We start from the raw sequence: 22,799 nt of genomic DNA on the forward strand, positions 1-22,799 counted from the left end.
TTTATATTACCCTTTTTGTTTTATCTACAGTAGTATTGTTCGTAACCCACATTACCCAACCGTTGAAACTCGTATATATTTAAAATAATGAACTAACTAATGATAATAATGAGCATTTGAATCAAATGTAAACTATTTAGAAATACCAGGAATAGTCAACATTCTTAGTAATTACAGTACTGTACAAAGATGCTGATTTGTTGTGGGTGGTAGAGAGATTTTAGACTGCATTTACATAGAGCAGAATGTCATTTTCACCTCAAAGCACACAAAATACTGTGGTATTTTGAAAAGACAAACAAACATTGTTTCCATGCAAACACATTGAGGCTCTTCCATACAAATGACAAGGATTTGATTGACAGGTAATCTCACCTATTGTGCTGTAGTGTTCAGACTCCTTGTTTCCTCTTCGGCAATAGAGAAAGAGGTTATTTGAGGATCTCCACACCTCATCAGTAGCCAATGCTCTGTCAGGCTTCCATGGTCTGCCTGAGAGTGTAATTTCTCTTCTCACACCTTAGAAAATACTTATCTTCCTGCTCAAAGAGCAGCTCTGTTGACCTATGCCGACAAAGGTGAGTGTTGTCCTGTCATGGTGAACTGCCAGGGTGTTTGATTCTTACTCGCTGACAAGAGGGATGCTCACTCGCACGCTCACACACACACACACACACACACACAAACACACACACACACACACACACAGGGTTGAGAAGGGTGGCTGTAGGGGGGGCTCTACGGTGAACACTTTGCTCCCCATTCCAGCTCTGTTTTGACTAGCATGCCAGCTCTCTGGCTGCCAGTGGAGCGTGTACACCCCTGCAGTGGATTCTGAACATACTGAGGAGGATAGGAGATGCCTTTCAAAGGGACAGATGTTCCATCAGCCACCCCCCCAACCCCACAACCCCTTCCACCTCCCTCCTAACCAATAACCCTCCTTCCCATTGTATATTTGTTCTCACTCTATAAATAACTGGCTAGTAACTTGAAGAGAAATATAGCTGTGTCTCATCTCTGACTGGAACATGAATAATGATTCAGAACAGGCATGTGAACCGACCAGGACAGGGATGTATGTACTGTATGTATGGGGGGATTGTGGTTGATACATGTAAAGTAAATGGGTTAATGGGAAGGGGACGTACTGTAGGTTACACACCCATATTGTCCACATGTGGGCTGCCTGAACCGCCTTGGCTTTCTCTCTTGTGTAACAGTTGAGTGTAGTACTGGCATATGAAGTCGAAGCGTGATGTGTCGTAGCCAACATTTGAGTCACACTGACCAAAAATACAATAGCTACATTTAGTTTATACTACTTTATTTGCTTTCTTCTATTTAATTCTATACTGAACAAAAATATAAACGCAACATGCAACAATTTCAACGATTTTACTGTGTTACAGTTCACATAAGGAAATCAGTCAATTCAGATATATTTGTTAGGCCCTAATCTATGGATTTAACATGACTGGGCAGGGGAGCAGCCATGGGTGGGGCATAGGCCCACCCACTTGGGAGCCATGCCCATGCACTGTGGAGCCAGGCCCAGCCAATCAGAATTAGTTTTCCCCCACTAAAGGGCTTTATTCCAGAAATATAAATTCCTCAGTTTCATCAGTTATCTGGGTGGCTGGTCTCAGACAATCCCGCAGGTGAAGAAACCGGATGTGGAGGTCCTGGGCTGGCGTGGTTACACGTGGTCTGCGGTTGTGAGGCCAGTTGGACGTACTGCCAAATTCTCTAAAACGACGTTGGAGGCAGCTTATGGTAGAGAAATGAACATTCAATTCTCTGGCAACAGTTCTGGTGGATATTCCTGCAGTCAGCATGCCAATTGCACACTCCCTCAAAACTTGAGACAACTGTGGCATTGTGTTGTGTGACAAAACTGCATATTTTAGAGTGGCCTTTTATTGTCCCCAGGACAAGGTGCACCTGTGTAATGATCATGCTGTTTAATCAGCTTCTTGATATGCCACACCTGTCAGGGGGATGGATTATCTTGGCAATGGAGAAATGCTCCCTAACAGGGATGTAAACAAACTTGTGCACAAAATTTGAGAGAAATAAGCTTTTTGTGTGGATATGGAACATTTCGGGCATCTTTTATTTCAGCTCATGAAACATGGGACCAACACTTTACACATTATGTTTATATTTTCAGGTAGTAACTTCCTGATGTTAACGCTCTAAAGCTCTGAGGTACAATAAAACATTGAACTGAATCAACAATGATCTATTTTACGTTGATAGAATTGATGAATCCTACATTTTCTCATTATCATAAATGTAAACATTTAGTTGAATGTACAATAATTTTGGCCCACATGGTAAAGGTTTGTGTAGGAATGTAGCATGCTAGCCCGTGCAGTTAGCTAGCTGGGGATGGATGAATAGGTGATTGTTTGAGAGGCTGTGTGGAAGTCTGGAACCCTCTCCGGGGGCTCATCAATTCAGTGTGGCTCTGAAACATCAGTTCAGTTCAAGACTGCAGTTGAAAGTCTGGCCCCCACTAAACTGACCTTGTCCCAGTTAGAGCTCAGTCAGGACCTCCAGGGCGCACAGCTGGGTCCCTTAAAAAGACCATCCAATACCTCCAGCTGAAGAAGTGAAGGAACACTGCATTTCTCCTTACACTTTTCTCCAGCTAGCACAGATATTAGATCTTTTTTTTTTACAATGATACATGCAACTTACTGCTTGCCAGAAACCACTGGAAGCAGTATGACATTTGGTGAGCCGATGTCTTAACTGAGTGCTACTTGGCTAGAGAAAGATGTCCACAATTAAAATATTTCACACACACACACTCCCCTGCCTGCAGCAGTTCTAGCTTGCTGTGTCAGTTACATGCGAGCAGCAGTCAGGTGGGTCTGCTGCGTTGGGACATCTTAGAGCATTGAGGGCAGCAGCAACTTCACCCCTCCAGCCAGCTGCTTCCTGACTCCAGTCCCAGGCCCCTGTCATGCTTCGTCCCGGCCAGGCAGGCCAGGCAGGGGCAGATAGACACCTGGCCAAACCACAGAAACGCTTCCAGCTGCAGTAGGAGCAGGGTAAGGTAGCTGTCATGAATTCAGCCGAGGCTGCCCCTCCTCCTTGCTCGGGCAGGTTTTGGTGTTCGTCGTCACCGGCTTACTAGCCACTACCGCTCCATTTATCATCACTCCATTTGTCTTGTCTTGTCTTGTCAATCACACACACCTGGTACTCATTCCCTCATTAGTCTGTGTATAAGTGTTCCCTCTGCCCCCTTGTCCTTTGTGAGTGATTGTTCATTGTGAGAGTGAGTAGCTCGGTTGAGCTACTCTTTCCTTGTATGTAGCCAAGGTGGATTTTTCCCTTGTGCTAGTTTCGTTTTGACGCTTGCTGCGCTTTATTCATGTACACTGAATAAACTCTGGATTTCTGTGTTTTACCTCCTGCTCCTGACTCCGTCATTCACCCCTCATCACAGAATCACTCACACCTATGGAGTCAGCAGGAGAGGAGCGCATGCCTGGAATAGTGGCAAGGGTCCAGGAACATTCCACTATGCTGGCCAGCTTGGGGGAAGCGATGGATCGGGTTCTTCAGGTCGTCCAACGCCTGGAGAGAAGAGGAACCGATCCGTCGAGACCAGCTGACCAACCGGATCCAGCCACCTACATCACAGCACCCAGAGGGATCCAGATATCTTGACCACGGGCGTTCGGTGGGACGCCGGCTCTATGTCAGGGATTCCTTCTCCAACTGGCGCTGTACTGCTCCAGTGTTAGGCCGGCGCCATCAGATCAAGAGCAGGTGTCCGTCCTCATTTCCTGCCTCTCGGGGAAAGCCCTGGAGTGGGCCAATGCGGTTTGGAGAGGAGGAGCCGCGTTGGAGGACTACAAGGAGTTTGCCCACCTATTTCGGCCGGTTTTCGATCACCCGCCCGAGGGTCGAGAGGTGGGTGAGCAGCTGGTCCACTTGAGGAAGGGGACGAGGACAGTACAGGAGTTCACGCTGGAGTTCCGGATTCTGGCTGCAGGATCCGGGTGGAACGAGCGGGCCCTGATCAACCAGTTCCGGTGCCATCTATGGGAGGACGTCTGACGGGAGCTAGCCTGCCGTGACACCAGTTTGTCTTTTACCGAACTGGTGGACATGGCCATTCGTCTGGATAACCTGCTGGCAACCAGAGGACGTCCTGGAGGAGGTCTGCCCGTTCCCGCCCCGACCAACGCGGATCCAGAGCTCATGGAGCTGAGTGGTACCGCGCACCGAGAGAGCGGAAGACGACAGCGCCAGTGCCAATCGGATGGCACAAAGGGACATTCCACCACACGTTGTCGTCAGCGCTCTTTAGGGTCAGGAGGCGGCCGGCAGGGCACTCTCGCATCACCCCAGGTATTGAGCACCCACACTTGTTCAGAGCCCTCTGCTGTGCACTGTACCATACCGATATACTTCCCTGACTACATGAGAGTTCCCAAGTGTAAGGCGCTAGTAGATTCAGGCGCAGCTGGGAACTTTATGGATAAAACTTTCGCACGCCAGAAGGGCATTTCATTAGTTCCACTATCCATTCCACGCCCCATCAGAGCACTTGATAGTCGACCAATAGGGTCCGGGTTGATAAAGGAAGTCATGGTACCAGTCACCATGATCACACAGGAGACGCATTGTGAGCAGGTCACTTTTTCCATCATTGAGTCTCCTGCTTTCCCTGTGGTGTTAGGTATTCCATGGCTAGCACTCCACCCCACTTTCTCATGGCCGCAGAGGGTTCTCACAGGGTGGTCGCGAGAGTGTCAGGGTAGATGTCTGGGTGTTTCCATTGGTGCAACCATGGTGGAAAGTCCAGACGGTGCGCATTCCCCCCGAATACCATGACCTGGCACAAGTTTTCTCCAAGAATAAAGCAACTAAATTGCCACCTCCTCGGGCGGGGGATTGTGCGATAAACCTTCGGGTAGACACTGTACCTCCCAGGAGTCATGTGTATCCCCTGTCGTAGGCGGAGACGGAGGCTATGTAGACATATGTCACCGAATCCCTGCACCAGGGGTACATACGTACCTCCACTTCACCCGCCTCCTCAAGTTTATTTTTTGTGAAGAAGAAAGACAGCGGTCTGCGCCCGTGCATTGACTATCGACCACTGAACAAGGAGACGATTAGATTTAGTTATCCTCTCCCCCTCATTCCGTCAGTGGTTGAGTCATTGCATGGAGCGCGCTTCTTCACTAAATTAGATCTCAGGAGTTCGTACAACCTGGTGCGTATCCGAGAGGGAGATGAGTGGAAGACAGCGTTCAGCACAACCACGGGGCATTATGAATACCTGGAGATGCCCTATGGTTTGATGAATGCTCCCTCAGTCTTCCAGTCCTTTGTGAATGAGTCGTTTCGGGACATGCTTGGTCGCGGTGTAGTGGTCTACATCGATGACATCTTGGTCTATTCCGCTACGCACGCAAAGCATGTGTCCCTGGTTCGCAAAGTACTGGCCCGACTGTTGGAAAATGACCTTCATGCCAAGGCATAAAAGTGTATGTTTTTCCAGCAGTCCGTCTCCTTCCTCGGATACCGCATTTCTACCACAGGTGTGGAGATGGAGGGCGACTGTATTGCAGCCGTGCGTAATTGGCCGACTCCAACCACTGTAAAGGAGGTGCAGCGCTTCCTTGGCTTCGCCAACTATTATCGGAGGTTTATCCAGGGCTTTGGCTAGGTCGCAGCTCCCATTACATCTCTGTTACATTACATCTAAATGTTGAAGGGTGGGCCGTCCCGGCTCCGCTGGTCTGCTGAGGCTGACAGCGCCTTCAGTAACCTGAGGGAACTGTTCACCTCGGCCCCGGTACTGGCCCACCCCGATCCATCACTACCGTTCGTAGTGGAGGTGGATGTGTCCGAGGTTGGGATGGGAGCAGTCCTGTCTCAATGCTCGGGCACACCACCCAAGCTCCGCCCCTACGGCGTTGGTGATCGGAGCTGTTAGCTGTTGTCCGAGCTCTGACCGTGTGGAGACATTGCCTCGAGGGGGCGAAACACCCTTTCCTCACCTGGACGGACCACCCTAACCTGGAGTACATCCGGGCAGCGAGGAGGCTGAACCCTCGCCAGGCCAGGTGGGCCCTATTCTTCACCCGGTTTGATTTCTCACTGTCATACATTCCGGGTACGAAGAACGTGAAGGCAGACGCACTGTCTGTATCATACAGAGGAGAGGCCCAGAGACAAGACCCCCATACTGCCAGACTCATGCATTGTGGCGCCGGTAGTATGGGCGATGGACGCGGATATAGCGCAAGCATTACGCACAGATCCATCTCCACCGCAGTGTCCAGCTGGGCTGCAGTAAGTGCACTGAATAAACTCTGGATTTTGGTGTTTTACCTCGTGCGCCTGACTCCGTCATTCACACCTCATCACAGTAGCCTAATCCTGATCCTACATGATGTTCACCACATACTGAGAGAATCCAGGCCAAAGGTGGTGGAGGGGCTATAAACATGGGAGTTTTTCTTATTCTTGTTTTATTTTATTGTATTTGTTTTATTCAATTGAGCTTGAATATGTAGGACAATCTGTATAATTTTGTAGGCTATAATTGTTCAAGCTTAGAGGAACAATGTTAAGTGAATTTGAGAAACCATTATATTCGAGCTCCCTGCCATCCAGGACCTCTAAACCAGGCGGAGTCAGAGGAAGGCCCTAGAAATTGTCAAAGACTCCATCCACCCAAGTCATAGACTGTTCTCTCTCACACGGCAAGCGGAATCGGAGCCGAATCCCTGACCAAAAGGCTCCTGAACAGCTTCTTCCCCCAAGCCATAAGACTGCTGAACATTTAATCAAATGGCTACTCTGACTATTTGCATTGACCCCCTTTTATTTGAACTGACTCTCTTGCAATGGCTCTATACACACTCACTGGACTCTAGCCACACACTCACACATACTACACTGACACTCCAACACACATATACACACACCCACACACTCACTCACACATAGACACACTTTCACACTCTTTCACAGTCTTCACATATGCTGCTGCTACTCTGTTTATTATGTATCCTGATTGGTCACCAACCGGTCGATCTTCAAGGCATTCCTAGTCGATCACCAAACATTTCAATAAAAAAGCCAATGAAAAAGGCATGAAGGCATATGTTGCACTGTTGGCGGTAAGTGCACCGGGTAGACTAGGTGTTCCCAATGTTCCCAGACTGGGAGATCTGTGGCTAAATCAAGTGCGCCTACTGTGCTGGCTAATCGGATAGCTCAAATAACCATGCCTACCTACAGCTTCCACGACCCGGCCACAGCAAATTCTGATACTAGCCTGCGTGAGATTTCATAACTTTTACAACCACGACAAGAGAGAGACTGTCAAAGAATACAGCAAAGAGCTGCTGTTTTTCTCAGTTTTATTCAGCACAGTCAACACTGTTTTTATTCAACACTACTACAAGACATAAAACGTGCTTCTCGCTACTTCCTCTCGCGCTGTAGCTGCAATGAATGAGTAACCAAGTGTATCGATAACCTTGCGTTTTTATTATTAGCAGCTCGTCGTGTCTATTTTAATATCGATGAGTATTTCACTTTCTCTGGTCATAGGGACAACATGAATTTGTGCCTGAGGCAGATGCGGTGTGACTCGAGTTTTGCCATCAGGTGGAAGACTGTCCACTCAGCGTTTACAGCCTCAAGTCTTCCATTCTTCTCCCATTCTTCTCTGCAGATCCTCTCAAGCTCTGTCAGGTTGGATGTGGAGCGTCGCTGCACAGCTATATTCAGGTCTCTCCAGTGATGTTCGATCGGGTTCAAGTCCGGGCTCTGGCTGGGCTATTCAAGGACATTCAGAGACTTGTCCCGAAGCCACTCCTGCGTTGTCTTGGCTGTGTGCTAAGAGTCGCCGTCCTGTTGGAAGGTGAACCTTCGCCCCAGTCTGCGGTCCTGAGTGCTCTGGAGCAGGTTTTCATCAAGGATCTCTCTGTACTCTGCTTCGCTCATCTTTCATTTGATTCCGACTAGTCTCCCAGTCCCTGCCACTGAAAGAAATCCCCACAGCATGATGCTGCCACCATCAGGCTTCACCGTAGGGATGGTACTGGCCAGGTGATGAGCGGTGCCTGGTTTCCTCCAGACTTGATACTTGGCATTCAGGCCAAAGAGTTCAATCTTGGTTTCATCAGACCAGAGTATCTTGTTTGTCATGGTCTGAGAGTCCTTTAGGTGCCTTTTGGCAAACTCCAAGCGGGCTGTCATGTGCCTTTTACTGAGGAGTGGCTTCCATCTGTTCACTCTACCATAAAGGCCTGATTGGTGGAGTGCTGCAGAGATGGTTGACCTTCTGGGAGGTTCCCCCATCTCCACAGAGGAACCCTGGGTTCTTGGTCACCTCCCTGACCAAGGCCCTTCTCCCCCGATTGCTCAGTTTGGCCGGGCGGCCAGCTCTAGGAAGAGTCTTGGTGGTTCCAAACTTCTTCCATTTAAGAATGATGGAGGCCACTGTGTCATTGGGGACCTTCAATGCTGCAGAAATGTTTTGGTACCCTTCCCTAGATGTGTGCCTCGACACAATCCTGTCTCGGAGCTCTACGGACAATTCCTTCGACCTCATGGCCAATCAATTGAATTTACCACTGGCTGACTCTAATCAGGTTGTAGAAACATCTCAAGGATGATCAATGGAAACAGGAAGCACCTGAGCTCAATTTCAAGTCTCATAGCAAAGGGTCTGGATGCTTATGTAAATACGGTATTTCTGTTTTAAAATGTTTTTATATTTGCAAACATTTCAAAAAATCTGTTTTCGCTTTGTCATTATGGGGTATTGTGTATAGACTGATGAGGAAAAACAATTATTTAATACATTTTAGAATAAGGCTGTAATGTAACAAAATGTGGAAAAAGTGAAGGGTTCTGAATACTTTCCGAATGCACTTTACATGTACATATTACCTCAATTACCTCAACTACCTTGTACCCATGCACATTGACTCAGTACCGGTACTCCTTGTATATAGTCTTGTTATTGCTAACTCTGCATTGTTGGGAAAGGGCTCGTAAGTAAGCATTTCACTGTAAACTCTACACCTGTTGTATTCTGCATGTGACAAATACATTTTCATTTGATTTATTCACAATACGGCCTACATAAATGTGAAGACATTTATATTAAAATGTGCTTCATAGAAAGTGTCTTCAGGTAGGTAACTATACAACCTCAACACTAGAAGTCATCAGACCAGCAAACTCAGAACTGAGGCCACTCAACAGTCTTACAAATGATAAGACAATGTTAAGCCGTGCTCCTTTGACAACAGTTCTCTTTTCTTTTCATGAAGTCTCTTTGAAAGGTCACATTTTGTCTGAGATTAGAGGGAATTACACTGGGGGTGTGCTTTAAAGCTGCAATATGTAATTTGAGCGACCCAACCAAATTCACACAGAAATATATGTTATAGATCTGTCATTCTCGTTGAAAGCAAGTCTAAGAAGCGGTAGATCTGTTATTCAATGCTTCCGTTCTTAAGTTTTGTTTTTGCAGCTGAAAATACAACATTTTTGGTTTGGAAAATATATTTCACATCGGTTAAGATGATACAATGATTCTATACACTGTACTTCCTTGTTTTGTCACATAAACTGAAATTAGGCGAACTATTAGAATTTTAGCAATCAGGAAATGGCTGAGCAATTTATGCATAGTGCATCTTTAAGACTTTTATTTGCCAACATGACAGACCCAGGCAGGGGTGTAATTTGATGATGTGCAGTGAGGGAGAAACTGCATGACAGAGAGAGAGAGAGAGAGAGTCACAATAGCTCTCAAGCACTTGTAGGCATGTATCAAATGGGATAAAACCCATAATACTTAAAACAAGTTTAATCATTCATTTTTAGATAAACTGTATTCTTGTTTCCCTCTCTCCAATGACAACTGAATATAAAAAGTAATTATGTGTATGACTTTAAACACAAGTCACTTGTGTTTACTTATTACAATTGCACACATTTTTCAAGCTTGCCATATGAGGAATAATTCAATTGTAACTATTGTCATACAATAGAAATATCCAGAAGCATGACATGCTCTCTATTCTCACTGCACTGCATTGTTTCAAATCAAATGGAAGTTTTCAGGACAGGAAACTCTGTAGGCAGGTTGTTCCAGACAGAACAGAGGCAGAATGAAACAAGGTCTTTATTTGAGGGAAGTCATTCCGTTGATGTATAAAACACCAAAGAAACATTTCCTTCCCCCTCACTTTCCTGGTGCTTTCCCCTTCAAACGACCCGGTCCTTTATACTGGGCTCACGTGCACACACGGGAGCAGTAGAAAAACAAACACAACCCATTTAAATATCAACCAACCTGGCCCTCTGTTTCTCTTTGATTGGCAAGCTACCGGTCTCAGAGCTTTTCCTAGCTTACACTCTACTCCTGTATTGTGTGGCTGACCTTTTCTGCACAGGATCTGGACACCACATAATTAAATATAACATATTTTAAGATCTATATGCCAGACACCACCAAACCACACTTTTATTGTTTTCAAAAATACCTCTGAAACTCAGAAGAGTTTGTTAGTGTATATAGTGTGGGAAATTGTCTCAATGAGTAGAGTGTCCACCCACTCTGCCCAGAGTGGGTGAAAACGTGCTTTGGTGATGAAATTTCACTTCCTTATGTTATAAAATACATTTTACCAGGGCAAATATGACTATTCATGTTCTGAAATCGTTCAGCGGGATCTTTCGCTAACTTTTCATTAACAGTATATCCAAAAGTCGGATTTCGTAACCTAATACATCTGATAATAAGCACCGAGCTTCGTTGACAGAGTGGTGCAGCTTTTTTGCAGCAACTTTTGAGGATTTTACATGTTATGGTGGTTGTCTTCAAAGTTGTTTCTGCAGGTCGCAAAAAGCTAAATTAGCATGTCACAAGCTGAATTAAATGTAAAAGACTTTGGAAATAAAAAGCTTGCGGTATGCTCAGTGCTCCGTTAACATTTCACAGAGATACACATGTTTTTGTGAGAAATCTTCAAAAAATAACAGGAATTTCGCATGAATATGAAAATGTCATGTCTAAAAATGTGCATCTGTCTTACCTCTACATTGTTTTATATCCTGCAGATTCTAGTTCAACGGGAAAGTGACCCTGTCAGGTAGCTTTAGTTATTGCATAGCATCCAGCCTAACTGATGCGACGCAATGCAATTTTCCTTATTTTAGACACTTTTTTTCTCTGGCCTACAAGGGTAAAAACTCCAATAACTTTTGAATGGATTATGATAGAGACATAAGGTTTAGACCATTGGTTGGAGGATTATCTACACAATTAACATTTCAACCCATTAGTCAAAATATGTGTTTTTAATTGGACACCCTATAATGAGGCTGATATTGTTTCTACATTGGTCTTAGTACCTTGTTGATTGTATTTATTCATTGAGGTGGTGTGAAAAGAGAAGGAGGAGGAGTGGAGGAAGAGAGGGACCACCAAGAGCATCACTGGGATCTGAGAAGTGATTGATGAGCACTTGGTGAAAGGCAGCAGGGAGGGGACTCCACAGGTGGGGAGGGGAGGGTAGGGGGGACGGGGGTAGGGTGTTTAACTAAACCCCCTCACATACACCCCCTTCACCTCCTTCTCTGGATAAGGGGATCAAATCAAATCAAATCAAATCAAATTTTATTGGTCACATGCGCCGAATACAACAAGTGCAGACATTACAGTGAAATGCTTACTTACAGCCCTTAACCAACAGTGCGTTTATTTTAAACAAAAAAAGTAAGAATAAAACAACAACAAAAAAAAAAAAGTGTTGAGAAAAACAAAGAGCAGAAGTAAAATAAAGTGACAGTAGGGAGGCTATATATACAGGGGGTAACGGTGCAGAGTCAATGTGCGGGGGGCACCGGCTAGTTGAGGTAGTTGAGGTAATATGTACATGTGGGTAGAGTTAAAGTGACTATGCATAAATACTTAACAGAGTAGCAGCAGCGTAAAAAGGATGGGGTGGGGGGCAGTGCAAATAGTCCGGGTAGCCATGATTAGCTGTTCAGGAGTCTTATGGCTTGTGGGTAGAAGCTGTTGAGAAGTCTTTTGGACCTAGACTTGGCACTCCGGTACCGCTTGCCGTGCGGTAGCAGAGAGAACAGTCTATGACTAGGGTGGCTGGAGTCTTTGACAATTTTGAGGGCCTTCCTCTGACACCGCCTGGTATAGAGGTCTTGGATGGCAGGGAGCTTTGCCCCAGTGATGTACTGGGCCGTACGCACTACCCTCTGTAGTGCCTTGCGGTCAGAGGCCAAGCAGTTGCCATACCAGGCGGTGATGCAACCAGTCAGGATGCTCTCGATGGTGCAGCTGTAGAATTTTTTTGAGGATCTGAGGACCCATGCCAAATCTTTTTAGTCTCCTGAGGGGGAATAGGCTTTGTCGTGCCCTCTTCACGACTGTCTTGGTGTGCTTGGACCATGATAGTTCGTTGGTGATGTGGACACCAAGGAACTTGAAGCTCTCAACCTGTTCCACTACAGCCCCGTCGATGAGAATGGGGCGTGCTCAGTCCTCTTTTTTTTTCCTGTAGTCCACAATCATCTCCTTTGTCTTGGTCACGTTGAGGAGAGGTTGTTGTCCTGGCACCACACGGCCAGATCTCTGACCTCCTCCCTATAGGCTGTCTCATCGTTGTCGGTGATCAGGCCTACCACTGTTGTGTCGTCGGCAAACTTAATGATGGTGTTGGAGTCGTGCCTGGCCATGCAGTCATGGGTGAACAGAGAGTACAGGAGGGGACTGAGCACGCACCCCTGAGGGGCCCCCGTGTTGAGGATCAGTGTGGCAGATGTGTTGTTTACCTACCCTTACCACCTGGGGCGGCCCGTCAGGAAGTCCAGGATCCAGTTGCAGAGGGAGGTGTTTAGTCCCAGGATCCTTAGCTTAGTGATGAGCTTAGAGGGCACTATGGTGTTGAATGCTGAGCTGTAGTCAATGAATAGCATTCTCACGTAGGTGTTCCTCTTGTCCAGGTGGGAAAGGGCAGTGTGGAGTGCGATAGAGATTGCATCATCTGTGGATCTGTTGGGGCGGTATGCAAATTGGAGTGGGTCTAGGGTTTCTGGGATTATGCTGTTGATGTGAGCCATGACCAGTCTTTCAAAGCACTTCATGGCTACAGACGTCAGTGCCACGGGTCGGTAGTCATTTAGGCAGGTTATCTTAGAGTTCTTGGGCACGGGGACTATGGTGGTCTGCTTGAAACATGTTGGTATTACAGACTCGGTCAGGGACATGTTGAAAATGTCAGTGAAGACACTTGCCAGTTGGTCAGCACATGCTCGGAGTACACGCCCTGGTAATCCGTCTGGCCCAGCGGCCTTGTGAATGTTGACTTGCTTAAAAGTCTTACTCACATCGGCTACGGAGAGCGTGATCACATAGTCGTCCGGAACAGCTGGTGCTCTCATGCATGCTTCAGTGTTGCTTGCCTCGAAGCGAGCATAGAAGTGGTTTAGCTCGTCTGGTAGGCTTGTGTCACTGGGCAGCTCGCGGCTGTGCTTCCCTTTGTAGTCTGTAATAGTTTTCAAGCCCTGCCACATCCGACGAGCGTCAGAGCCAGTGTAGTATGATTCAATCTTAGACCTGTATTGACTCTTTGCCTGTTTGATGGTTCGTCGGAGGTCATAGCGGGATTTCTTATAAGCTTCCGGGTTAGAGTCCCGTTCCTTGAAAGCGGCAGCTCTACCCTTTAGCTCAGTGCGGATGTTGCCTGTAATCCATGGCTTCTGGTTGGGGTATGTACGTACGGTCACTGTGGGGACGACATCATCGATGCACTTATTGATGAAGCCAGTGACTGATGTGGTGTACTCCTCAATGCTGTCTGAAGAATCCCGGAACATGTTCCAGTCTGTGCTAGCAAAACAGTCCTGTAGCTTGGCATCTGCGTCATCTGACCACTTTTTTATTAACCGAATCACTGGTGCTTCCTGCTTCAGTTTTTGCTTATAAGCAGGAATCAGGAGGATAGAGTTATGGTCAGATTTGCCAAATGGAGGGCGAGGGAGAGCTTTGTATGCGTCTCTGTGTGTGGAGTAAAGGTGGTCTAGAGTTTTTTCCCTCTGGTTGCACATTTTGACATGCTGGTAGAAATTAGGTAGAACGGATTTAAGTTTCCCTGCATTAAAGTCCCCGGCCACTAGGAGCGCTGCATCTGGATGAGCGTTTTCCTGTTGATTAATGGCCTTGTACAACTCATTCAGTGCAATCTTAATGCCAGCATTGGTTTGTGGTGGTAAATAGACAGCTATGAAAAATATAGCTGAAAACTCTCTTGGTAAATAGTGTGGTCTACAGCTTATCATAAGATACTCTACCTCAGGCGAGCAAAACCTCGAGACTTCCTTAGTATTTGATTTTGTACACCAGCTGTTGTTTACAAATATACAGAGACCGCCACCCTTTGTCAAGACCTTCTCAGCAAGGCTACTGTGTCGTTCTTCGGTTTTATTTATTTATTTTTAGATGTTTTATTTTATTTTAATGATATGAAGGGAAAAACAAAACCATGCAGAAGATACACGTAAACAGCATGTCATTAAATGAAAGACAGAACATTCAAATACAAATTAAATTGCAAGTAACTTTTAACCAATGTGCAGGCTATAACCTGTTGATATATTCCATCTTTGGCAAGACACTCTTCCCATTCAAACTACTACATCAAAAATACTAGTTTGAGCCCGGGCACAAATAAGCCGCCCAATAACAAGAGGGACAAATGGAGAAGGTGCAGCAGGCAGCAGTGGATGTGTGGTTGGTTGGTTCGTTGGTTTAGCGCCTAGTATGTGTGGACGAATTAAAACTCTGGTAGTCTGCTCCTAACTGTCAGGAAATGACCCGTAATCTGCTGTGAGCGTTTGATTGCTAGCTGCAGCATTCCTGTGAAATGACACAAGTTGGGCAGATTAGGGTCTGGGTAATTAGCTCATTAGTCAACATAAACACATGGCACAGCTACGGCTAGCTCCCACCCACACATAGCAGCTACACCCCCTGTCTGTCTTCTCCACACAACCCTCCCCCTCGACTCACAGCTGGTAGCGTAAGTAGTGCAGTTTGTCATACACACAGAGACTCGCATGTGCACATACTCATTCACGCAAGCAAGTATTAACACACACACAGATACGCGCGTGCATGCACACACACACACACACACACACTAGTCTTACCACCGAGTTCGGCTTACAACTCCTAGACCTCTTCATCATCCCTCCAACACCTCTCGCTTGTCTTTTCCTCCCTCTTTACTTTTTTCTCCTCCTTTTCTCGCCTCTCCGGTTCCCTTGTTCACCTCTCTGCTCTCCTCCAGACAAATCTCTCTTTCTTTCATTGTGGCCCTGGGGGCCGGCAGGACACTTTTCACCAGCACCAGGCAGCTTATCACAGCACTTTATCAGTATGATGTGGGGAAAGGGATGTGGGCTCAACCTCTTCACTTCTCTGCTCTGCTCTGCTCCACTCGGCTCAGCTATCGAGCAGCCTGTCAACTAACAACTATTAACCTGGGAGCACAGAAATGTAAGACCCTGGGGCAAGGTTTGTGTGTTTGCACATGTGTGTATTGTGGGGAAGCACAGGCCGTGCTTTGTGCAAAAAGGTGAGGCCACTTGTGCCTGTCTGGTCCCCACACAGTGTCTCTTGTTGCACCACCAGGGGACAGAGGCTGAACACCTTCTAAAAGTGGTAGGCTGAACCAGGCTGGAGGCTGGAGCCAGGTGTCAGGTTATTGTTCCACTGCTCTTTCGTCGGCACGTCACAAACCATATTTAAACTTGATCAAGGAGGTGTTGAAAATTAAAACATTCCTGGGTCTCAGAACTGCTGAGCTGATAAAACCTTGGGAGAGAATCTCTGCTTTGAGAGAGAGAGAGAGAGAGAGAGAGAGAGAGAGAGAGAGAGAGAGAGAGAGAGAGAGAGAGAGAGAGAGAGAGAGAGAGAGAGAGAGAGAGAGAGAGAGAGTGATTCACTATGGTGAATCACTAAAACAATACAGAAATACACTACGGAAAAAGAAGGAACAGCATGTCAGAAATCAGCTCAATGTAATTGAAGAATCCATAGACTCTAACCACTTCTGGGAAAATTGGAAAACACTAAACAAACAACAACACGAAGAGCTATCTATCCAAAATGGAGATGTATGGGTAAACCACTTCTCCAATCTTTTTGGCCCTATAACAGAGAACAAACAGCAAAAAAATATACATGATCAAATGCAAATCTTAGAATCAACCATTAAATACTACCAGAACCCACTGGATTTTCCAATTACATTGAATGAACTACAGGACAAAATACAAACCCTCCAACCCAAAAAGTCCTGTGGTGTTGATGGTATCCTCAATGAAATGATAAAATATACAGACCACAAATTTCAATTAGCTATACTTAAACTCTTTAACATCATCCTTAGCTCTGGCATCTTCCCCAATATTTGGAACCAAGGACTGATCACCCCAATCCACAAAAGTGGAGACAAATTTGACCCCAATAACTACCGTGGGATATGCGTCAACAGCAACCTTGGGAAAATCCTCTGCATTATCATTAACAGCAGACTAGTTCATTTCCTCAGTGAAAACAATGTACTGAGCAAATGTCAAATTGGCTTTTACCAAATTACCGTACGACAGACCACGTATTCACCCTGCACACCCTAATTGACAAACAAACAAACCAAAACAAAGGCAAAGTCTTCTCATGCTTTGTTGATTTCAAAAAAAGCTTTTGACTCAATTTGGCATGAGGGTCTGCTATACAAATTGATGGAAAGTGGGGTTGGGGGAAAAACATACGACATTATAAAATCCATGTACACAAACAACAAGTGTGCGGTTAAAATTGGCAAAAAACACACACATTTCTTTCCACAGGGCCGTGGGGTGAGACAGGGATGCAGTTTAAGCCCCACCCTCTTCAACATATATATCAACGAATTGGCGAGGGCACTAGAACAGTCTGCAGCACCCGGCCTCACCCTACTAGAATCTGAAGTCAAATGTCTTCTGTTTGCTGATGATCTGGTGCTTCTGTCACCAACCAAGGAGGGCCTACAGCAGCACCTAGATCTTCTGCACAGATTCTGTCAGACCTGGGCCCTGACAGTAAATCTCAGTAAGACAAAAATAATGGTGTTCCAAAAAAGGATGAGTTGCCAGGACCACAAATACAAATTCCATCTAGACACCGTTGCCCTAGAGCACACAAAAAACTATACATACCTCGGCCTAAACATCAGCGCCACAGGTAACTTCCACAAAGCTGTGAACGATCTGAGAGACAAGGCAAGAAGGGCCTTCTATGCCATCAAAAGGAACATAAAATTTGACATACCAATTAGGATCTGGCTAAAAATACTTGAATCAGTTATAGAACCCATTGCCCTTTATGGTTCTGAGGTCTGGGGTCCGCTCACCAACCAAGAATTCACAAAATGGGACAAACACCAAATTGAGACTCTGCATGCAGAATTCTGCAAAAACATCCTCCGTGTACAACGTAAAACACCAAATAATGCATGCAGAGCAGAATTAGGCCAATACCCGCTAATTATCAAAATCCAGAAAAGAGCCGTTAAATTCTACAACCACTTAAAAGGAAGCGATTCCTAAACCTTCCATAACAAAGCCATCACCTACAGAGAGATGAACTTGGAGAAGAGTCCCCTAAGTAAGCTTGTCCTGGGGCTCTGTTCACAAACACAAACAGACCCCACAGAGCCACAGGACAACAACAACAACAACACAACTAGACCCAACCAAATCATGAGAAAACAAAAAGAGAATTACTTGACACATTGGAAAGAACAAACAAAAAAACAGAGCAAACTAGAATGCTATTTGGCCCTAAACAGAGAGTACACAGTGGCAGAATACCTGACCACTGTGACTGACCCAAACTTAAGGAAAGCTTTGACTATGTACAGACTCAGTGAGCATAGCCTTGCTATTGAGAAAGGCCGCCGTAGGCAGACCTGGCTCTCAAGAGAAGACAGGCTATGTGCACACTGCCCACAAAATGAGGTGGAAACTGAGCTGCACTTCCTAACCTCCTGCCAAATGTATGACCATATTAGAGACACATATTTCCCTCAGATTACAGCGATCCACAAAGAATTAGAAAACAAACCCAATTTTGATAAACTCCCTTATCTACTGGGTGAAAAACCACTGTGTGCCATCACAGCTGCAAGATTTGTGACCTGTTGCCACAAGAAAAGGGCAACCAGTGAAGAACAAACACCATTGTAAATACAACCCATATTTATGTTTATTTATTTTCCCATTTGTACTTTAACTATTTGCACATTGTTACAACACTGTATATATACATAATATGACATTTGAAATGTCTTTATTCTTTTGAAACTTCTGAGTGTAATGGTTACTGTTAATATTTATTGTTTATTTCACTTTTGTTTACTATCTACTTCACTTGCTTTGGCAATGTTAACACACGTTTCCCATGCCAATAAAGCCCTTAAATTGAGATTGAAATGGAGAGAGAGAGAGAGAGAGAGAGAGGGAGAGAGAGCGAGAGAGAGAGAGAGAGAGAGAGAGAGAGAGAGAGAGAGAGAGAGAGAGAGAGAGAGAGAGAGAGAGAGAGAGAGAGAGAGCAGACGTAACTCACTCCATTAAATTAATAAAAACAGGTACATTTTACATTTGGCTAAAAATTCAAAAGGAAAATTATCTCAACAGAGAAAAACATGTCCTACTGTGTGCTGCCTATCTCCCCCCACTAGAATCCCCATACTTTAATGAAGACAGCTTCTCCATCCTAGAGGGGAGCTCAATCATTTCCAGGCCCAGGGACATGAACTAGTCTGTGGCGACCTAAATGCCAGAACTGGACAAGAACCTGACACCCTCACCACACAGGGGAACAAACTCCTACCTGGGGTTGACAGCATTCCTTCCCCCATATGCCCCACTAGACACACCTACGACAACATAACCAACAGAAACAGGTCACAACTCCTTCAGCTGGTTATGTATGCACTCACTAACTGTAAGTCACTCTGGATAAGAGCGTCTGCTAAATGACTAAAATGTAAAATGTATGTACGTAGTCAATGGTAGGCTTTGAGGGGACTCCTACGGTAGGTACATTTTACATTTACATTTACGTCATTTAGCAGAAGCTCTAATTCAGAGCGACTTACAAATTGGTGCATTCACCTTATAGCCAGTGGGATAACCACTTAACAATGTTTTTGTTTTTGGGGTGGGGGTAAGGGGGGGTAGAATGATTACTTATCCTATCCCAGGTATTCCTTAAATAGGTGGGGTTTCAAGTGTCACCGGAAGGTGATGAGAGACTCCGCTGTCCTGACGTCGTGAGGGAGCTTGTTCCACCATTGGGGTGCCAGAGCAGCGAACAGTTTTGACTGGGCTGAGCGGGAACTGTGCTTCCGCAGAGGTAGGGGGGCCAGCAGGCCAGAGGTGGATGAACGCAATGCCCTCGTTTGGGTGTAGGGACTGATCAGAGCCTGAAGGTACGGAGGTGCCGTTCCCCTCACAGCTCCATAGGCAAGCACCATGGTCTTGTAGCAGATGCGAGCTTCAACTGGAAGCCAGTGGAGTGTGCGGAGGAGCGGGGTGGCGTGAGAGAACTTGGGAAGGTTGAACACCAGAAGGGCTGCAGCATTCTGGATGAGTTGTAGGGGTTTAATGGCACAGGCAGGGAGCCCAGCCAACAGCGAGTTGCAGTAATCCAGACGGGAGATGACAAGTGCCTGGATTAGGACCTGTGCCGCTTCCTGTGTAAGGCAGGGTCGTACTCTCCGAATGTTGTAGAGCATGAACCTACAGGATCAGGTCACCGCCTTGATGTTAGCTGAGAACGACAGGGTGTTGTCCAGGGTCACGCCAAGGCACTTTGCACTCTGGGAGGAGGACACAATGGAGTTGTCAACCGTGATGGCGAGATCATGGAACGGGCAGTCCTTCCCCGGGAGGAAGAGCAGCTCCGTCTTGCCGAGGTTCAGCTTGAGGTGGTGATCCGTCATCCACACTGATATGTCTGCCAGACATGCAGAGATGCGATTCGCCACCTGGTTATCAGAAGGGAGAAAGGAGAAGATTAGTTGTGTGTCGTCTGCGTAGCAATGATAGGAGAGGCCATGTGAGGATATGACAGAGCCAAGTGACTTGGTGTATAGTGAGAATAGGAGAGGGCCTAGAACTGAGCCCTGGGGGACACCAGTGGTGAGAGCACGTGGTGCGGAGACAGATTCTTGCCACGCCACTTGGTAGGAGTGGCCTGTCAGGTAGGACGCAATTCAAGAGTGAGTCGCGCCGGAGATGCCCAACTCGGAGAGGGTGGAGAGGAGGATCTGATGGTTCACAGTATCAAAGGCAGCAGACAGGTCTAGAAGGACAAGAGCAGAGGAGAGAGAGTTAGCTTTAGCAGTGCGGAGAGCCTCCGTGACACAGGATTCAGCAGGGAGGAGAAGGTGGCAAAGAGCTTCCTGGGGTCAGAGGCAGATGCTTGGCATTTAGAGTGGTAGAAAGTGGCTTTAGCAGCAGAAACAGAGGAAGAAAATGTAGAGAAGATGGAGTGAAAAGATGCCAGGTCCGCAGGGAGTCTAGTTTTCCTCCATTTCCGCTCGGCTGCCCGGAGCCCTGTTCTGTGAGCTCGCAATGAGTCGTCAAGCCACGGAGCAGGAGGGGAGGACCGAGCCGGCCGGGAGGATAGGGGACATAGAGAGTCAAAGGATGCAGAAAGGGAGGAGAGGAGGGTTGAGAAGGCAGAATCAGGAGATTGGAGGGAGAAGGATTGAGCAGAGGGAAGAGATGATAGGATGGAAGAGGAGAGAGTAGCGGGAGAGAGAGAGAGCGAAGGTTGCGACGACGCATTACCATCTGAGTTGGGGCAGAGTGAGTAGTGTTGGAGGAGAGCGAGAGAGAAAAGGATACAAATTGTGGTCGGAGACATGGAGGGGAGTTGCAGTGAGATTAGTAGAAGAACAGCATCTAGTAAAGATGAGGTCAAGCGTATTGCCTGCCTTGTGAGTAGGGGGGGACGGTGAGAGGGTGAGGTCAAAAGAGGAGAGGAGTGGAAAGAAGGAGGCAGAGAGAAATGAGTCAAAGGTAGACGTAGGGAGGTTAAAGTCACCCAGAACTGTGAGGGGTGAGCCATCCTCAGGAAAGGAACTTATCAAGGCGTCAAGCTCATTGATTAACTCTCCAAGGGAACCTGGAGGGCGATAAATGATAAGGATGTTAAGCTTGAATGGGCTAGTGACTGTGACAGCATGGAATTCAAATGAGGAGATAGACAGATGGGTCAGGGGAAAAAGAGAGAATGTCCACTTGGGAGAGATGAGGATTCCTGTGCCACCACCCCGCTGACCAGATACTCTCGGGGTATGCGAGAACACATGGTCAGACGAGGAGAGAGCAGTAGGAGTAGCAGTGTTTTCAGTGGTAATCCATGTTTCTGTCAGCGCCAAGAAGTCGAGGGACTGGAGGGTAGCATAGGCTGAGAAACTCTGCCTTGTTGACCGCAGAACGGCAGTTCCAGAGGCTGCCAGAGACCTGGAACTCCATGTGGGTCGTGCGCGCAGGGACCACCAGGTTAGAGTGGCAGCAGCCACGCGGTGTGAGGCGTTTGTATAGCCTGTGCGGAGAGGAGAGAACAGGGATAGACAGACGCACAGTTGACAGGCTACAGAAAATGGCTACAATAATGCAAAGGAGATTGGAATGAAATGGACTAAACATCTGGGAAAGCGAGAGAGCGGGGCCTCCCTCACTTACGTTTCACTGAAACACCCAAATATAACTCTCCCAACTTCCACCTCAGAAACTATAATTGTTGTAAACTACAGCGGTTCAATGTTTTCTAGGAATAGACTAACTTAGTTTATTCAGCTAGCTAACTTGGTACAGTATTCTTCTGTGAAAACCGTCCAGGGCACCGAATCCTATGACGCCACAGCCAACTAGCATGCCAGCCTCCAACAACACGGTTTAGCACCAATACTCGGCCGCAACAAACCACCAGTGTGTCAACACGCCAAGCAGATAATTTGTGTCCATGTCTAACGTTGTAGGTTAGTCCCGACAGCTTGAGCGAGTCCGTCGTCAACTTATTCAGCCAGTTAGTTAGCTAGAATAGTTAGCATACTAGCTAGCCATTGCTTTCTGCCAAAGAGAGAGACACATCTATAGCTCATCTCTTGGCAGTAGTACTGTAGACTACTTTATCACTTACCTCAAACCAGAGTCTCTCAGAGCATTCACAGTCAGCCCACTGACACCCCTAATAGATCACAGCAAAATCACAGTCTACTTGAACAGAGCAATACTCAATCTTCAGGCATCAAATCCAAAGGAACTGAATAATATTAAGAAATGCTATAGATGGAAGGAAAGTAATGTGGAAACCTATCAAAAAACAATTAGGCAACAACAAATTAAATACCTTCTAGACAACTTACTGGACAGCCTCCTGTAGCTCAGTTGGTAGAGCATGGCGCTTACAACGCCAGGGTTGTGGGTTCGATTCCCACGGGGGGCTAGTATGAAAAATGTATGCACTCACTAACTGTAAGTCGCTCTGGGTAATAGCGTCTGCTAAATGATGTAAATGGACAAAATGTTTCACTGTAATAGTGAAGGTGTAAACTTGGCAGTAGAAAAACTGAACAGTATATTTGACCTCTCAACTTCCCTATAATTTCTTTTTTTCAAACAGACAACCTAAGAAAATGAACAACAATGAC

At 46.3% G+C, this 22,799-nt stretch overlaps 1 non-coding gene across 1 annotated transcript; it reads left to right on the top strand.

Annotated features, from left to right (window-relative positions):
• Positions 1–22,520: 22,520 nt before the first annotated feature.
• Positions 22,521–22,594, top strand: trnav-uac. Its single transcript has one exon. It is a non-coding gene; the product is annotated as a tRNA-Val (tRNA).
• Positions 22,595–22,799: the final 205 nt, after the last annotated feature.

This window comes from Coregonus clupeaformis, chromosome 14 (assembly GCF_020615455.1).
Source record: "Coregonus clupeaformis isolate EN_2021a chromosome 14, ASM2061545v1, whole genome shotgun sequence".
Lineage (NCBI taxonomy): Eukaryota > Metazoa > Chordata > Actinopteri > Salmoniformes > Salmonidae > Coregonus > Coregonus clupeaformis.